We start from the raw sequence: 20,484 nt of genomic DNA, 5'->3' as shown, positions 1-20,484 counted from the left end.
GATTTTGTTGATGAATGAACTGTATTGTTGTAATCATCTACAATATCCTGAATTAAATACACCCATTTTTGAGAACCGAGTTGTGTGAATTTTTTATATAATTTCTCTTTTAAAGTACGATTAAAACGCTCAATAACAACTGCCTTTCCTTCATTAAAGGTGCTGTATAATTTAATACCCTTCCCCTTAAGAAATTTCATGAATATTTTGTTATAGAACTCTGTTCCCTCATCAGTCCATAACTTCTTTGGTTTCCTTTTATCCCGATCAAATATTAGCTTAAAGGCTAACATTAAAGTATCACCCCTTTTATTTTTTAAAGGGACAACCCAGGCAAATCTACTCCTCAAATCAATAACGGTTAAAGCATACCTGTATCCCCTGTCATTATTCAATTCAATTAAATCAGCGGACCATATGTGGTCAGTGTATTTAGAATAAACCTTCCTTCTTTTAAACTTTGTGATTATAGGTTTGTGTAATTCTTCAGCCAAAAGCTCCTCAGTCTTGATGGCATCATTAGAGCCTAATAGTTTTTTGAGGAATAACCAAGACCAAGTTTCAATTTAGCATTTATCAAATTTCTCACAATAAACCTATCAACTTTCTCTCTCAACGTTGGATTTTGTATCAAAGACAAATTATACAACATTTCGCTGTCGGCTTTATGTTTTTCAGTCAACGTAGTGGTTTTCCCATAAGCAATATCATGCTTCATACACACTTCGTCAACCCTATTTGTAGGTTTAGACCAAGGTTTAGGATTGTCAGCCTCATCTAATCTTTTATCCAAGTTTGTTCCTGGACCACAGAAAGAATACCCTGGAAGGTGTAATTCCCCTGGAATTCCAGTTGTTGTAAATTTACTTCCTGACATAAACTTTTGTATGTCTCCTCCTCTTTTAGGAGAGATGAATTGGCACTTTTTAGAGCCACATACTTGACATATTCCTTTTTGATAAACTCTATTATTTTTAGCTTTAACATAAGAGATATTTTTAGATTTAGTTTTCTTTTTACATTTGAGACAATAACTCATATTTATTTATCAGAAAAATTCCGACAGAGTATCAAAACCTTTTTGGTTTTCAACATATACATTTCAATCTTTATTTTTAAAACATAAAGAATCCTAAGGAATGCCTTCACTCTCTCCTCCATTTATTTACAAATAAAAACTAACTAAAGTCAATGGCACCAACATCATCAATCACATAATCTTTTCCTTCTTCTTCTTCATCACCACTTTCTCGTTTAAACCTCCTCCCTGAAATTGTAGTAAAGGTTGTTTCCATTCTTTCAAATAATATTTTCCTGAGAATTTGAATTTCTTTATTTTCCTCCTCAGTGCGTTGAGTTTGATTTATTTGCAGTAATACCTTAAATCTTTTATAAATCTCACTGATTTCCATCTTTTTATATTTTTCCTCCCTCTCTCTTTGCTCCCTTTCCTCCCTCTCCTCCTTCTCCTTTTTCTCCCTCTCCTCCTCCTTTTTCTCCCTCTCCTCCTCCTTTTTCTCCCTCTCCTCCTTCTCCTCCCTCTCCCTTTCCTCCTTCTCCTTTTTCTCTCTTTCCTCCTTCTCTTCTTCAACTCCTTCCTCATCCCTTGCTACCCTTGAGTTTGAACCCCAAAGAATATTATACATATACTCATCTGGATTTTGAGATATTCTTGTATCTATAATTATTTTTCTCATAATAGGATACCAATAAGATTTGTTGACGATTTCTAAAAGAGTTTTATATTTCATAACTTTGAGAAGTTCATTTTTATTTAATATTTTAAACAAGTCTCTATTTGTGGGTTTAACAATATCAGTATAAGGCCAGTTTTTTATGACAAAATTCCCATGTATATGCTCCAAATCATAAGGTATGTAATACCGAGCACCCTTTTCTTGTAGGTATCCTTGAATACAAAAATTATAATTCTCTTGTAGTCTTCTTCCTGCCATTTATGTATCAGAAATATATGTGAGATTAATATTATGACAGGTAATACCACCCCATCTTCCCACTACCAAATCGGTTTGTATTCCTCGGCTTTCTATCCTTATCTCATTACCTTCCTTCTTTGTCATGCGAACCATCGCTATACTATCATATATTTTTATTTTCTTAAAATCACGTATTTGTTGTTTACTAATTGTACTTCCACATAAATCCTTATCCTCACCAAGTGGATAATATTCTTCTTTACGAGACTGATTTAAATCATGTAGGTCTTCTATGTTTATTGAAAAAGACCAATTATACCCTAAATCAGGCATATCATACCCCCATTTATTAATTCGCATATTAACTAAATGTCCTTCTTTATAAAATTCAATTGTAAGCAGGTAGTTAAATTCAATGAGGAAAGGTGTATGGTCAGTATAACCAGGTGTTGTGGTTGTAAATTTTACTTCTTTCACAAAACGTGCTGTTTTCTTTAAAAATATATATTGTGATAAATCACTTAATCTAATTAAGTCATTCGCATCTGTAGGGTTTGGATAATTGATTAATTTATAAGTATTCTTCATATTAATATTTTTACTTACACTATATTTTTGTCGTTCAGCCTGTGCCTTTGTATAATAATTTGATAAATCAATATCCTGAGAGGATTTTCCAAAGATAGAACCATCTTTTCCAACATAGGTCATTTATATTAGATAAAAAATGATATCATAAAAATTTTCATTATTGTTGAGTTGAAATAATACATATAAACATAATTGGCCACAACATTTAGAATTAATTTCTTGAACTTGGAATGTTTGATAAACACCATTCTGTAAGAATTGTATTACTTCAACAGGTGGTGGCATACCATAACTATCAAAATAATATTTATCCTGACTATTATGAATACAAACCCAATGAGAACCATTCTGTGTGTCTAAATTCATAATAATATTCTTTGTATTCTTATTTATATGTATTAATTCATCTCTCATACAAATAACCACATTATCAATTTTTAGTGTTTTACAATACTTAGCTAGTTCTATATTTGACGTTGTATTCTTTCCAAATTGTTTAAACCATTTATCCATTTATTTATGAGAAAGATACAATCCATTACCCCGTTTAGTTAGTTTAACACCCGCTTGAGCGATAGAGGAAAGCATATCTCCAACCAACAATCTAGCTTTATCAGGTAGACTTTCAAGTTTTTGAGCAAAATCTACAATTACACCACTTCCACTAATTTGTTTCTCCAACTCCTTGTTATGTCTTTCCAATTCTTTTTGAGCTTTTAGTTGTGCCTTCCTTTCGTTAGCAGTTTTTACCGCTGCTGAAATACCACCAGTCAATGCTCCCGCCGCACTTAAACCAGCAAATAAAGGAATTAGAAACGGGAGAAATCCTCCTCTTGACTCGTCTATTGAATATTTCTTTAACATAGGTTTCGTCATTTTAATTTTAAGTGATCCAACATCATTTAGTGTTTTTACTTGTGTGTGTGTGAGTAAAACATCAATTCTTACAGCTCCTTTTCTTTGAATTGTATTAACATTAATAATACAAGGCTTTTGATTTTGAATACAAGATGTTAATTTATTAAGATTGATTTGATTAACATATACCCCTACCATTTATTTATGAGAAAAAACCTATGTGATATTAATCATAACACCATTATCTGTATTAATCTGTAATTCTGTTTCCTCCAAAAGCAAACAATAAGCATCAACTTCTTCATTCTCCCCTCTTTCAATGTATAGAGAAGTATCCACTCGATTAGACTTTATAGTTTCCTTTTGAGAACTCAGGTCAATTGCGTAGATTGTATATAAACCTTTAAATGCAACCATATCCAAAATAGGATCATTATTACCATTACTTTCACACACCTTTTGGTAGGACTTGTAGGCTTCCGCATAATCATTTTTTTCCCAATCAATTTCCAATCTATCTCGCGGATAAAATGTGCCATCAAGAGAAACCCGAAGTTGTTTCACCTTAGCATTATCACTCAGCGCATTATTCTTATTAGTACCGTCCTCTCCATCTGGTTTTTTAAAAATGAGCCAGAGGTATCGTGGCTTTCCTTGAAGAACACCCAAATTCCAAGTGTAGGTAGTGTGTTCCAGTTTAACGTGTTGACATCTTCTTTTAAGGTATGATACATTTAGCGGTTTCTTTGAGTTAAGTCTTCTATTTAACATCTCTTCCGTTTTAAGATTAGGAGTATATTCACTGATATACCAACACAAATCATTAATAACAAATTTATTATTTTCTCCAAAAGCATTTTCAACCCCAAAAAGCAATCTATTTACATTATCATTCCTTTGTAGTTGAAATCTAATTTTAAGCCCATACAAAACTTTATCATAATCACAAAATCCAAATATACCTTTCAGAGGTACTGCTACGGTAAAACTATTCTCAGCTTTTGCGTCATCATTATACATTGACTTCCTTTGACTATAACCAGGGTCTGCGTTTGTACCCGTTGACATATCAGGAATAAAACCTTCAACAGCTCCCTTACCCATTCTATCACTAAACGAATATAGTGTAAATTTCATCATTTCAGATGTAGCAGAGACATAATCAACCGCTTCAACCTCTTGTGTTCCAATATACAGGCGGACACTGTCAAACATTTTCCAGAAGAAATCATTTACGAGTGTAGCATTAGTATTATTCGCAGCCTTAGTGAATTTAAATTTACACAGCAAGAAACTATCAGCTAGATTCAAGTAAGTTTGTTGATTATTTATTTCAAAACTTTTTGTTCCGTTTGAATTCCAGTCTGTTCCTGTAATAGCATTTACCTTAAAATAGTCTTCCTTTTTAGTAGAGTTTGAAATGATAATCGTATCATCCAAATCATAGATACTATCAATCGCTTCCATACTTGTATTTATATAGTATTAAAATCGTTGAAACCCTGACCCAAGTATTTTAATGATTTTTTGTCGTTCTTGTGAAGATAGTTGAGTTTTACCTTTTTTAATTTCTTTGATTGCTTGTAATTTATGAGACTCCTTTTGAGCATCTTTTATACTCTTTATAGCACCCGCAACGGAGCCCACGGCAGAAGCAGTTGAACCAATTAGGTCTTTATGTTTAAGGATGGTTGAACCAATACCCATTAGAGTATCAATTATCCCATCTCCTTTATTTCTAAATTGATGTCCCACACCCCGTTGTCTCTTAGGTTTATAGTATCCTCTACCCACATACCTTGTATAGTCTGGTGAAAGGAACATGCCCTCCCCTGTAATTATTTTATATTTTCCCAACTCGTGTTTTCTCACAATAACCATTATTTATTTATTGAAAAACTTCACGTAGGTGAATTCTGATGGATATAATTTCATCATTAAAGGATATCATACGATTATCTTGGTCGGTTATCCTAAAATTTACTCTGTATATGGTTTTTCCTGACACAGGTAAATAGACAAGATTTTTTGGTTCCATATTAAATTTATAACCAATCGGGGTTGAGTATGCACTGAATGAAAATATTGTATTTGTTCTTATTCCATCGTTATAAGCACCGTCAATCAAATCACAATGAATTAATACTGAATTTATACCGGAGGATATTTGGATAACATTATCACTGTAAAACGTCCCGTTATTTTCAATCTTTTTTGAAGAGAAACCCAATAGCTCTCTAAACGAATTTTCAATCGTGAAATCAACTTTATAATTATTTTTAAGTTTAATAGTTGATTTTGAAGTGTGTTTTTGAATATCTATTACAATATTTTTTGGTTCATCACCTTTTTCTTTCATAAGGCGAGAGACTTCTGAAGATATTTGAGAAATCTCGTAAGCTCCAGGTGAAACGGTTATAGTTTTATATCCACTTCCTGGATTATAACTAAACTTGTTGTTTTTCTCTGTGATATTAAAAAGGGTATTGTAAGTTTCCATTGACAACAAAGATGCCTCATATGAGGTAAGGGGGTCAAGTTGTAGTGGGTAAGGGAATGAAGCTGTGTAATCGCTCGTTGTGAAATTAAAACTAAGAATTGTGCTTCTCATCTTATTTAATATCTAATAAAATATCTTTGTATTGACATTTATTAATTATTTTCATGTTCATCAACTGATCTAAAATGGCTGAGGATTCATTAAAACAATTGTTGTTTCCAGCCTTCTTACTACCTAACAACAATAATAGCCTATTAACTAATTGTGATGGGTCATTTGGAAGAAAACTAACACCTGAACCAAGTTTACTTAAAGCATCAATAATATGTTTCTCCTTCTCATTCTTCTTACTTTTACCAGCAACAGAAACTCCATAATCAAGTGCATTTAACAACTCAATATATACCCTATCTTCCTCTCTTTCCATATCAAGTGGTTCCTCAAAATATTTTGAACCGCTGAATCCGGGGTTTGTTAGAAGAAACATTAATCTTGGAGTTAATTTAACATTTGGTTGAGTAGAACTCAAGAACATCAATTCATCATTAAATATCAATACCTTTTCTTCCACAAGATGAAACACTGCTGGTTCTTCTGTTGGAATGAGACCTGCTCTGGTTTTTGAACCCGCCGAATATTCATTGTTTTGAAGAGCTTCCACAACATAATTAGGGGGTTGATTTACCTGCTCAAGTTTCCGAAATAATCCCTCGTCATCATATTCTAATTCACCAAGTTCTTGTTTTGTTATCTGACTAAAATCTTTGAGCATTTGAAGTTTTTTCGGAGTAAATTCTACCGTGGGAACTGTAGGTGAGTGTTGAGCTTTCAAAAGTGGTTTAAAGAATTTCTCTTGTTTTCTTTCAAAGGCTTCTTCACCAGTTAGTTTCTGTCTCCGTTTCTTCTTTATCTCTTCCTGTTGTTTAACAACTTTTGAAACTAATTGTTGATGTTCCTTAAACTTTCTTTCTCTTTCTTCGGTATTCATTTTCTGTATTTATTTATTGAAAAATATCATGTAGTATCTCATCTTGTTTCACAACAATATATTTATATTTTCCAATCGTGTGTTTCATATAATTTTCAAATTCTTTTTTACTACATAACGTAGAGCAATTATCTCTCCAAAAATTATTTACATCTATTGAATTTAACTTAAATAAAATAAAAGTATTGGCATTGTTTCTTATTGAGCGTCGAGGGAGTTGAAAATATGATTGACTAAGATATATACAATTACAAGAAGAATGTCTCCCTCTTGTATAGTAGCTATCCATTACTGTTTGGTTTCTCTCATTAACACAATCATCAAAGATGACGAGGTTCTTTTTTGATTTATCTAAATCTTGAGGTGAAGGTATATCATCCGTATTATCACTGAGAATACAAGTTATGGGTTTCGATTTTGATTTCTGTGTATCACAAAATAATTGTATTATATCTTCAATATTATAATCATTCAGTTTGTTTTGAAGTTTAAATAAACCGATAATGTCTTCCTTTTTAAGACCTGCATTAAAACCCTGTGAGAGTAGTTGATACTCGGGTTGAAAACTTGACTTTGTAAAAATTATTAAATTATCATAATCTAAAAAATTAGAACCAAGGAGCATCTTTAAAAGTAAACAGGTTTTTCCACATCCGCTTGAACCAACTATTAGACATCTCAATGAATTTGGAATGTTTTTATGGTTATTAAATTTTATCTTATTTTCCCAAACGGGTAAAAAATCATTCATTTATATATTTGGAAAACAAGTCATCCAACTTTTTTTGAGCTATTTTAGAAACTCTATATTTTATCCTGAGTTCGGGTTTAATTTCAAAATAATTCATTATTTTATTTATGTAGTATCTTGTATTAACATTTCCATTAAAATTATTTTGAATAATAAATATCATTAAACCCTTATACATTTCCTCAATACAAGGAGTCTCTTTCCTTGTAAGAAATGGTGTATTATCACCATAATGCTTAACATTCATCTCTCTTATTAATCTTGTAAAGTAATTCATTTTTGGTTCTAATTTAAAAGAGTTATATGTTTTTTTATATTTCTTATTATCATTAATTAGAATATAATCACAGAATAAACATTGTTTATATGAATCCTCATCATTAAGCCCCACTCTATCACAAGCCGGACAATTCTCTAATTTATCATATGGAGAGTCTGGAAATTCTAAATATCCTTCAGAACTTATCATATTTATGTGGTAAATTTTTACTTAAACTAAACGCAAGTTTATTCATTAATAAATACAATGTTTCAAAGCACAAAAGACAAATTTCAATCAATCTCTACTTCGGTGGAAGATATAGAAAAATATGTCAAAGATGTTAAATTGAACAAAGATAAATATGGAAATTTTTGGGTAAAACCAGTTATGGAAAATAACATGAGCCCCTCTATTTCATTTAAAGGAAGAGCTCTAACTATACCTGGAAAGACATCCATTAAAGTAAATCTAACAAAAGTTTCTCCTCTACTCCTGGCAATTTATTCAAAGCTTGAAAAAGTGATTGACCACGATACTTTGAAAAAGAATGATAAGACCATTAATAATTCTAGAGGAGACATTTGTATTTTCTTTAATAATCCAAAGGGTGTAGATCTAAGTAAAATGAATGATGTTAATATTTCTGGTGAAATGTCATTTCGTTCTATGATAGTTAGAGATTATTTAAAGATAACTTTTGATATAAAAATTGTAGAGATTGAATCTGTTAATGAAAGAAAGTATATAGATATTGATGGGAATATTTTTCTTGCTAATTAAATATGAGTCAATACAGCAGTGAAGATTTTACTATTTCATTGAACTCGGACGATAGTGATGATAGTATTTCATTGAACTTGGACGATGGTGATGATAGTTATGATACTAATAGTTTGTGCTCAAATGATAGTTATGAGAGTAGCTTTATTGATGACTCTGAGTATGATTCTGAGTATTCATGTGATAGTTATGACTTAGATGATTCTGAGTGAAAAAGTGTTTTAGTTTAAGCACAGCGATATATATAAAACGGAGCTGTAAAGCTCAAAAGTGTTTTATTTTAAGCACAGTGATATATATAAAACACCACGTTTTCTCACGCTATAAATATGGTTTATTGTGATACTTGCGAGAAGGAAGTAAAATATTATAAACAACATATTCTCACCGCAAAACATACATACAACATTTTAAACAAACTTTCCCCTCTTCCACCTGAAACAAAACACTGTTCTACATGTAATAAAAATATCCTCAAGAAAGGCTTCAAAATACATCTTAAAACAAATCTACATTTATCAAATTTTATCACAACTAAAAACTCTGATGGAGCATTCAAAGGACATATTAAAATAAGAGTCTTTAACTTCAAACCTCCTGAACCAGAGTCTATAGTTGATGCTGTAGAAATAGTTAAACCTGCTGTTCAAACGTTGATTGAAAAAACACTAAAGGAAATGAAACCACTTAAATTTTATATGGGAGTAAAATTAGAAATGACAAAGGATGAAGGAGTTATAGATGCACCATACATGAGAACTGAGCCACACTTTATATCTTCATATCAAGATTTTAAAACATCAGGAGTCTATGATGAACTTATTAAACAAGAGCAAGATGTGGATAATTCAATCGTAGGAAGTGGATTCAATATAGGAAAAATTATTTACATAGACATTCATATTCTTAAATCAGATCCTCTAAAAGCTTCTTCTTACATTGATTTACCCAGTGTTATCAAAAATAGAAAAGCAGTTATCAATATCAAAAATAAAGACAATAAATGTTTTCTCTGGTCTATTTTAGCACACTTACATCCTCCACATTTTCATGATGAAAGAGTATCTCATTATAAAAAATATGAGAATACATTAAATACGAAAGATCTAAAGTTTCCGATGACTTTAAATGATATTCCTAAATTTGAAAAGATGAATAATTTATCAGTTAATGTTTATGGTCTAACAGAAACAAACAACATTCAGGTTTTAAAGCTTTCTGACAATTGTAAACAAACTCATATTAATCTTCTATATTTTAATTCAGACGAAAATTCACATTATACATACATCAAAGATATTGCTAAATTAATAAAACCACAAGTCTGTAAGAGAACAAATAAAATATATATTTGTTTGCGTTGTCTTAACTTCTTCAATTCACAAGAAAGATTAGATAAACATTCAAATTATTGTGGCGAACATAAATCAACGGTAATCAATATGCCTAAAGAAGGCTCAAAGATCACATTCAAAGATGAAAATAAAAAGATCAAACATCCATTTGTTATATATGCTGATTTTGAAAGTATTTTAGAAAAAATTGATACTGCTTCTCAAGATCCAAAAGAATCATACACAAATAAATATCAAAAACATACTCCTTGTGGTTTTTGTTATTATATCAAATCATCCGTTGGTGATAAATATAACAAGTTAGAGATGTATAGAGGCTCAAATACCCCAGAGGAGTTTGTGAAACGACTAGAAAAAGACTGTGTTGGATTAACCAAGATAATGAGAGAAACCAATAAACCAATGTCCTTAACAAGTAAAGAAAAAAGGGAATTTATAAAAAACAATGTCTGTCATATTTGTGAGGAGAAAATTGGTAAAGGTCTAAAGGTTAGAGACCATTGTCATCTCACTGGTAAATATAGAGGTCCGGCTCATCAAAGTTGTAATATTAATTATCAACTCCCCTCTTTCATTCCTGTCTTTCTTCATAACAACGCTCATTATGATACACATCTATTTATCAAGGAACTCTCAAAGACTTCTGGAAGTATCTCAGCAATTCCAAACACGGATCAGAAATACATTTCATTCACAAAAACAATTCACACATCTCCTATTACTCATATCAGATTTCTTGATACATTTAAATTCATGGCAAGTCCATTGGTTAACTTGGTTCAAAATCTAAAAGAGTTTCCATGTCTTTCAGAGTATTTTTTAGATAAAGATTTTCTAACACAAAAGGGAATTTACCCCTATGACTATATGGACTCATTTGAGAGATTCAATGAAACACAACTTCCTTCAAAAGAAAATTTCTATAACAAATTAAATAATAGTCATATATCTGATAAAGATTATGTACACGCACAAAATGTTTGGGAAAAATATAACATCAAGAATCTTGGCGAGTATCACGATTTGTATCTCAAAACTGATGTGCTTTTATTGGCCGATGTATTTGAAGCCTTTAGATCTGTTTGTCGCACTGGATATGGATTGGATCCTGCTCACTACTACACAGCACCTGGATTGGCCTGGAGTGCGATGTTGAAAATGACAAAACAAGATTTGGATTTGATAACCGATGTTGATATGCTTTTGATGATTGAAAAGGCAAAAAGAGGTGGAATTTCACAAGTCTGCTCGAGTAGATACGCAAAAGCAAATAACAAATATCTTCCAAATTATGATCCAACGAAAGAGAGTTCTTACTTGATGTACTATGACGCGAACAACCTGTATGGCTGGGCAATGTCTCAGGCTCTTCCTTATGGAAAACTTAGATGGGTAAAGGAAAAAGACTACAAAAACGTTTTACAAGATGTATGTATCTCTACACAAAAAGAATTGGATGAAGAAAAAGTTGGTTATTATTTTGAAATTGATTTAAAATATCCAGAGGAACTCCATAACCTACACAAAGATCTCCCATTTGCTTGTGAGAAAGCAAGTCCAAAGAAAGAATGGTTGAGTGATTATCAACGATCGTTTGATATAGGTGAATCAACAGAAAAATTACTTACTACATTATATAACAAGAAAAATTATGTTCTACACCAAAGAAATTTGCGACAATATTTATCAAAAGGTCTAAGAGTAGAGAAGATCCATAGGGTTCTAAAGTTCAATCAAAGTCATTGGTTAAAGGGGTACATTGATTTTAATACACAAAGAAGAACAGAGTCAAAAACAGATTTTGAGAAAGACTTTTATAAATTGATGAATAATGCGGTCTTTGGTAAGACTATGGAGAATGTGAGGAAAAGACAAAATATCAGACTATCAACATCTTGGGAACAAGCATCAAAATTAATTAATAGACCGAGTTTTACTCGAGCTGAGGTCTTTACTGAGAACTTTTGTGCGATCCATTTGATTAAAGAGAGTATTGAAATGAACAAACCTATTTATATTGGAACAACAATTCTTGATTTATCAAAGTCATTAATGTATGATTACTTTTATAATAACTTGAGGAAGAAATATCAAAATGATGTTAATCTACTTTATATGGATACAGATAGTTTTATTTTGAAAATTAATACCAACGATGTTTATTCAGACATGAAAAGAGACATTAATATCTATGACACGAGTAATTACAGTCCAGAGAGTGAGTTGTTCTCTTCTAAAAATAAAAAGGTGATTGGAAAGTTCAAGGATGAATTAGGAGGAAATGTTATGAGTGAATTTGTGGGATTGAGGTCAAAGGCTTATGCTTATAAATACATTGTGAATAACGTTGAAAAGACTGATAAGAAGTTAAAAGGTGTAAAGAAAAATGTTATTAAAGAAACAATAAACTTTAAGGATTATTATAACTGTTTAACAACAAAGAAAGAAGAGTTTAGAAAGATTAATGGAATAAGAAGTTATAAACATCAATTATATTCAGAAGAGATAAATAAGAAAGCATTGGGGGCTTTTGATGATAAGAGGTTTATTTTAGAAAATGGAATTGATAGTCTCCCTTATGGTTATATAAGTATATAAGTGATAAGATATATATATAAGTGATAAGATATATATAAGTGATAAGATATACATAAGTGATAAGATATATATAAGTGATAAGATATATATAAGTGATAAGTTAAAAAGGGGGGGGGGGGGGGGGGGTGGGGATTTTAACGGGCTACCGCCGCCTTTTTTACTATTATATAAATGATAGAACCAAGTATCAACCAGACTAAAGAGTGGAGGTGTAATCAACCTTGGTATATAAATGGAAAACATAATGAATGTGAAAAATATCAAATAGGTATAATTGAAAAGGCAACTGGTAAAAAAGTTCACAAAACAAATAAGAGAATTAATTTAAATACCGGTGAATTGGGTAAAAAAGATGGAAATATTTTTGAGTGGACGGAAAACTTTGATGGTTGTCAGGAAAATATATACTTTAATTTAAAAATGGTATGTGGCACTGGAGGCGCTCAAGCAAGAACATTGAGGGAGGTTTACCATTTTATCTTAGCTCAGTTAAAATATCTTAATAAAGAACCAAACTCAAACATATTTTTTGTTAATATATTAGATGGTGAAGAGAGTTGTAGGAGAATTAAATTATTTCCCACGCATAAACAAATATTTGTAGGGTCGTTGTTTGAGTGGGTTATATTCACCAGATGATATTAAGAGTAAAAGGTTAAAAGGTCCATGAGGTCAGAAGGATCACAGGTGTTTAAGTGGTCTAATGAATAAGGATAACATGTCAAAAGGTTAGAAGGTTCGTAAAGAACAGGGTGAGAGAAATATAGGTGTTTAGGGGCAATGAGGGAGGGAAAGAATTAATATGGAAGTGAATGGGTCAATGTTTGAGTGGGTCAAAGATTAATCTGCCAGATGATATGTAGAAGAAGGATGATAGGTCTATAAGAGAAAACAAATATTTGTAGTGTTTGAGTGGTCTAATGAACAACATTAAGGATAGGTACTACAGACAAAAGGTTCATAAAGATGAGGGTGGGAGAAATAGAGGTGTTTATGATTTTTGAAAAAGACAAGGGGGTAAATGACATTAGATAGGGATTTCCCATGTTAAACGGAGGTGTCCCAGAAGCAACATTATTACACTACTCTCACAGCCATAAAACACGAAATAAAAACACCTCACCACCACGAAATTAAAAACACCTCACAGCCATAAAACACGTAATAAAAACACCTCACCACCACGAAATTGAAAACACCTCACCACCACAAAATTGAAAACACCTCACAGCCATAAAACACGTAATAAAAACACCTCACAGCCATAAAACACGAAATAAAAACACCTCACCACCACGAAATTGAAAACACCTCACCACCACAAAATTGAAAACACCTCACAGCCATAAAACACGTAATAAAAATACCTCACAGCCATAAAACACGAAATAAAAACACCTCACCACCACGAAATTAAAAACACCTCACAGCCATAAAACACGTAATAAAAACACCTCACCACCACGAAATTGAAAACACCTCACCACCACAAAATTGAAAACACCTCACAGCCATCAAACACGTAATAAAAACACCTCGCAGCCATAAAACACGTAATAAAAACACCTCACAGCCATAAAACACGAAATAAAAACACCTCACCACCACGAAATTAAAAACACCTCACAGCCATAAAACACGTAATAAAAACACCTCACCACCACGAAATTGAAAACACCTCACCACCACAAAATTGAAAACACCTCACAGCCATCAAACACGTAATAAAAACACCTCGCAGCCATAAAACACGTAATAAAAACACCTCACAGCCATAAAACACGAAATAAAAACACCTCACCACCACGAAATTAAAAACACCTCACAGCCATAAAACACGTAATAAAAACACCTCACCACCACGAAATTGAAAACACCTCACCACCACAAAATTGAAAACACCTCACAGCCATCAAACACGTAATAAAAACACCTCGCAGCCACAAAATTAAAAACACCTCACCACCAAATAATTCAAAACACCTCATCACCAACTCATTCTAAACACCTCACCACCACATAATTAAAAACACCTCACCACCACGTAATTCAAAACACCTCATCACCAACTAATTCTAAACACCTCACCACCACATAATTAAAAACACCTCACCACCAACTAATTCTAAACACCTCATCACCAACTAATTCTAAACACCTCACCACCACATAATTAAAAACACCTCACCACCACATAATTCAAAACACCTCATCACCAACTAATTCTAAACACCTCACCACCACATAATTAAAAACACCTCACCACCACATAATTAAAAACACCTCACCACCACGTAATTATAAATACCTCAGCACCAATTAATTCAAAACACCTCATCACCAACTAATTCTAAACACCTCACCTCCACATAATTAAAAACACCTCACCACCACGTAATTATAAATACCTCACCACTACGTAAATCAAAACACCTCACCACCACGTAATTATAAATACCTCACCACTACGTAAATCAAAACACCTCACCACCATGTAATTTAAAAACACCTCACCACCATGTGATTTAAAAACACCTCACCACCATGTAATTTAAAAACACCTCACCACCATGTGATTTAAAAACACCTCACCACCACGTCATTTAAAAACACCTCACCACCACATAATTCAAAATACCTCACCACCACGTGATTCAAAACCACCACAACGTTATTAAAAACACTCCACAACCACGGAAACAAAAGTTTGAGGGAGTCGTTAAGTGACAACACAGACACTGCCCAGACGTGTAGATATCTATCTATAATTCCATTAATCTCTGTGTGTATGTGTGTTTGTATGTGTGTATGTGTGTATGTGTGTATGTGTGTATGTTTGTCTGTGACCGCTGTTTCTCGACAACTACCGGTCCGATATACTTTAAACTTGCCAGGTATATTGCTGGGGACCCGAGGATGTGCCTTTTCAAGGTTTGAAATTAATCGGACAAGTAGTTACCGAGCTATGGCGATTTCTTTACCAAACACTGCAAGCCGTTCGCTTTGGACCAAACCATTGCATGTAAATAGAGGGGGGGGGGGGTTCTGTGGTCGTTGCGAATGGACCAAACCATTCATGTAAATAGAGGGGGGGGGGGGGGTTCTGTGGTCGTTACTGCCACGTGGTTTCAAAGTTTTTTTTTGTTGTTGTTTGCACGCATGTTTTTTTGCACCCACGTACGGGCACGCCCTAGGATGTTTACACACACACACCCCTACACAAATTTTTTTTTTTTTTTTTTTTTGGCAAGGAACGGGCACCCACGTACGGGCACGTCCTAGCTTATATATAGTACGGGCATGCCCTAGTATAGATAAATGACGGTACCCGAGTTGCCGTTTTGTCATGGTTTAAACCAATCATAATTCAAACAATTATTTTGCACAAATGTATTTGTAATATACGTGATATCACATTTTATAAACAATTGAAGTTGAAAAAAAAAAACATTTCCCAAAAAAATTCCCAAAAAAAAAAAAATTGGAAATTTTTTCAACAAGAATACCCTTAGGACATACCGACGGGAGAGATATTTGCATTCCAGAAGTTTGGTACGATTTCACAAAAGTTTGAGAAAGTAGGTCAGTGACAACACAGGACAACACAACACAACACAACACAGGACAGGACAGACGCTGCACAGATATATATATATATATTGTACATGTACAGTGCATTCAGAAAGTATTCAGACCCCTTCAGTTTTTTCACATTTTGTTATGTTGCAGCCTTATGCTGAAATCGTTTAAATTCATTTTTTCCCTCATCAATCTGCACTCAATACCCCGTAATGACAAAGAGAAAACAGGATTTTCCCCAAGACGGAAGCCTCTCCTCAGTGAAAGACACATGAAAGCCCACTTGGAGTTTGCCAAAAAGCACCTAAATGACTCTCAGACTGTGAGAAACAAATTCTGTGGTCTGATGTAACCAGGATTGAACTGTTTGGCTTCCGTCTTGCCACTCTGCCATAAAGCCCAGATCGGTGGAGTGTTGGTTGCAGTGATGGTTGTCCTTCTGGAAGTTTCTCCCATCTCCACACAGGATCTCTGGAGCTCAGCCAGAGTGACCATCGGGTTCTTGGTCACCTCTCTTACCAAGGCCCTTCTCCCCCGATTGCTCAGTTTGGCCGGGCGGCCAGCTCTAGGAAGAGTCCTGGTTGTTCCAAACTTCTTCCATTTAAGAATTATGGAGGCCACTGTGCTCTTGGGAACCTTCAATGCAGCAGAGTTTTTTTGTAGGCTTCCCCAGATCTGTGCCTCGACACAATCCTGTCTCTGAGCTCTGCAGGCAGTTCCTGCGACCTCCTGGCCTGGTTTTTGCTCTGATATGCATTGTCAGCTGTGAGACCTTATATAGACAGGTGTGTGCCTTTCCAAATCATGTCCAATCAATTGAATTTACCACAGGTGGACTCCAATTAAGGTGTACAAACGTCTCAAAGATGATCAAGAGAAATGGGAGGCACCTGAGTTAAATTTCAAGTGTCATAGCAAAGGGTATGAATACTTATGTAAATGTGATATTTCAGTTTTTTCTTTTTAATAAATATGCAAAACTTTGTAAAATCCTGTTTTCTCTTTGTCATTACGGGGTATTGAGTGTAGATCGATGAGGGAAAAATGAATTTAAACGATTTCATCATAAGGCTACAACAGAACAAAATGTGAAAAAGGTGAAGGGGTCTGAATACTTTCTGAATGCACTGTACATGAAAACATCTCGCTAAGTATTTGGCCGCACGCACTAAACATTTACATTGAAATCTTCCCAACAAAAATTCAAGTCACCCCAAGGTACTAGAAACGTTGCCGGAAAAACACCTTCACCGAGGAAATGAAACGTTGCCATTTGTGGATGATTTCTTAAAACTTTGTTTGCGTGCGGGTTGAAAGAGAATTCCACAGGGAGCTTCGCGGACACCAGGCACTGTATTCTTTCGGCAGGTGCCAGCTGTCTCAGAGGTTAAATAATCTCACGTAGCGAGGTTCATTTAATCAACATCTTCGAATTCTTCTCCTCCTTGGCTGCCAACCTTCATTCTCCTTGCTCTGAGAAAAAACGCATTTCCCATGGGAAGCAAATGTGAGGTCCATTGTGAACGGTCAAAGCGCTCTCCTGCTGCCCTTGGCACCGAATATGAAACTGCGTTTCGGTGAATATTTCTTTGGAAAGACGACGTGCCTCCGCCAAGATCATGTTGCGAGCTTCCAGGTGGAAAAACGTGTTTGCAGTGCCTGCTCCATTTACTGGGAGTTTGTTTTTGAACTTGTCCTGGATTTTCCTCCTGGCGATTGCTCTGATCGAATCTCATCGGTGACTTCATTTTGAGGGTACAATACATCGAATGACTCGTGAGACTCAATGTTCGAAGAGGACGACCTTTAATGTCTACAAGTAAATTCAAATAAATGGAGCAGTAGTGTGAACGGTATACTCAATGGCACAGTCTCTTTTGATTATTATGATTTAAAACTTACACGCAACACAACAAAACAAACGTGTTCCATTTGAACTCAAGAACGTGTTATTATAGTACTCGGAAAAAACAACAACTCCACCCGGCTGTTCCAAGGGAATTATTACCCAATGACAGAAAAGTTTTTCTTTTAACTCTCGGGACGTGTCCGAACCAATGACTCTGAGTAGATCCACCTTGTGCGCAACAAAAATGTAAACTAGAAGGAATCTGAAAATGCAAAGCCCGTCTGCGTCCATTTGTATTCAGACGTCTTCTTCTTCTGTACACTCAAAATAGCAAAAACAGTTTAAAAAAAAAAAACAAAATGGAAATTGATGATTTTACGCAGCCTTGACCTTTGACCTTTTGATTTATTAATAAAAAAAACAATCGACTCCTACCTTTTTATTAGTGAAACAATTCAGTGACCCGATATGCAAATCCTTAAAATTTAAGGTCAATCAAATGAAATTTGATGATTTTATGACACTGACATTTTGACCTTTTGACCAAATTATTAATTTATCTTCCTCATTGTCTCATAATAAATCTTTGTTGATAATTTGATGCCAACACTCAAATGGTAAATTAAAATTTCAGAGCAATTGAATGAAAATTGATGATTTTATGTGATGCTTTTGATAAAATTATTAATTTGCCTTCTCCGTATCTTACTATAATTCACCAAATGTCCGTCCGTCTGTCTGTCCGTCCATCTGTCCGTCCGTTCGAAGGTACCGCAGAAACGGCTGAACCAATCGCAACAATATTTTGGGTGGGTAATCCTGGGATCCCCTAGAGTAAAATAGGCTATATTGTTTTTCCAATTTCAGCTTTGGCCTCTAGCATTTTCAGGTTTGGACTCCCGCATAACGTTATTTTCCCGGGTGCCGCACAAACGGCTGCACCGATCGCTGCACAACTGCACTGATCAGACTCGGTGACCTCGGACAAAGACCTTTTATAAGGACATGGGTTGAATCCCTGCTTGAGAGAATGCCAACCTCCTCCCCGCCATCACGGTCGTCTCTCCAACTCACAATCCCACGAGATATGCAGAAAGGACGACCAAAAACCAATTATCTTTTTGATTCGTATATAAACATCATTAAAAGTAAATAATGACCTTGGCCAAAGTTCAAACGAGTCAGTTTATTCTCTACATGAGAGAATTCCACATAGCTATTTGGGCGGTGTATAAGCTAACAGATCGCTGTCTCCATCGATCTTGCCGAGGCCGTAACACCTATCAGCTCAAAATCCTTTTAACTGTTGACTTGGTCGTTTTTACAATGAAGGAAACATTAACAATGTTGTTCAAAGTTTATTTTGTGATTAATTTGTGATTGGAGTTATGTTGTTTGGAATGAAAAAAGAGATATCAAGTTCAAGTAAATGACGACATGCTGTGATGGTTTCTACCTTCTAAACGTGAACTTCGCGGATCGCCATATGCAGATTCGCCACGGACCCATGATCGATGTTTCTATACGTGAACGTACCCGTTTGTTTGCGAACAGGTACGTTTTTCATGGAAGTCTTTCACAAACTTGCTGTCCATGTCTGACGTGCGACTGAGGGTGCTACAGGAATGTGGAATTTATTGGTTTCATGCTTTAGCATTCGCCGTATCTGCATTGCCTGTTTTTCTTCCGGCCTCCCACCTGTGTGTAGCACGGGTATCTCACTAGTTATCATAATAAAGCTTTGGTGAAAATTAGATCAAAAGAGCTCAAATGGTGAAAAAAACATTTACGGCCTGAACAGACAGACACACAGACAGACACACACATGATTACAAAACTAGCAGGAGACGGGCTAATAACTTGCAATTGCATGAATTTTGATATTTGTAAACCTCCCCCTGCACTGTATGGATCTTGATCTCTTAAATGATGTATTATTGAGCAGTGTATGTGCTGTGGTTACGAAGTTTACCCTGATCAGACGCAATCAGGCAACTGGCATTTATGTATATACTCGTACACCCATTCCCTGGTTTTTCTCTCTTTCAGTTTTGTGTTAAACCGCAGTAACAACTGTTTCAAAAATGCCACGAAAAACGCCACGTTAGCGGCAGGAATGGTCATGTTATTACCTTTGTGTGGTATATAGATTGCAGTCGATTCCTTCAAATTTCTTTCATTTCAGTGTTAAACAGCATTAGCGACTGTTTAAAAGGGTAATTTAATATGTGTTTGTGGTTTATAATATTCGTACTTCTGGCAGAGGCTGTTGCTCGACCAAAAAGACACGATAAGCTATTTATACACGTTAACACGGCATTTGTTCAAGGAGGAGAAACGCTTTGGTGGACGGGATATTATTGGTATTGATTTTTTCTAATAACATTAACATTATACTTTTGTTATTAGAAGCGTTTTTGGAAAAACGCCACGATA

The 20,484-nt window shown here is 34.3% G+C and overlaps 1 protein-coding gene across 2 annotated transcripts in view; it reads left to right on the top strand.

Moving 5' to 3' along the window:
* The window catches only part of LOC137437083 (SLIT-ROBO Rho GTPase-activating protein 1), a 245,757-nt gene that overhangs the window by 188,592 nt on the left and 36,681 nt on the right, over positions 1–20,484 (top strand). The window lies entirely within an intron of this gene.

Source organism: Myxine glutinosa, chromosome 11 (genome assembly GCF_964187855.1).
Source record: "Myxine glutinosa chromosome 11, kmMyxGlut1.1, whole genome shotgun sequence".
Lineage (NCBI taxonomy): Eukaryota > Metazoa > Chordata > Myxini > Myxiniformes > Myxinidae > Myxine > Myxine glutinosa.
Note: the sequence above shows the minus strand (reverse complement) of the source record. Positions and strands in the feature narration are given on the sequence as shown.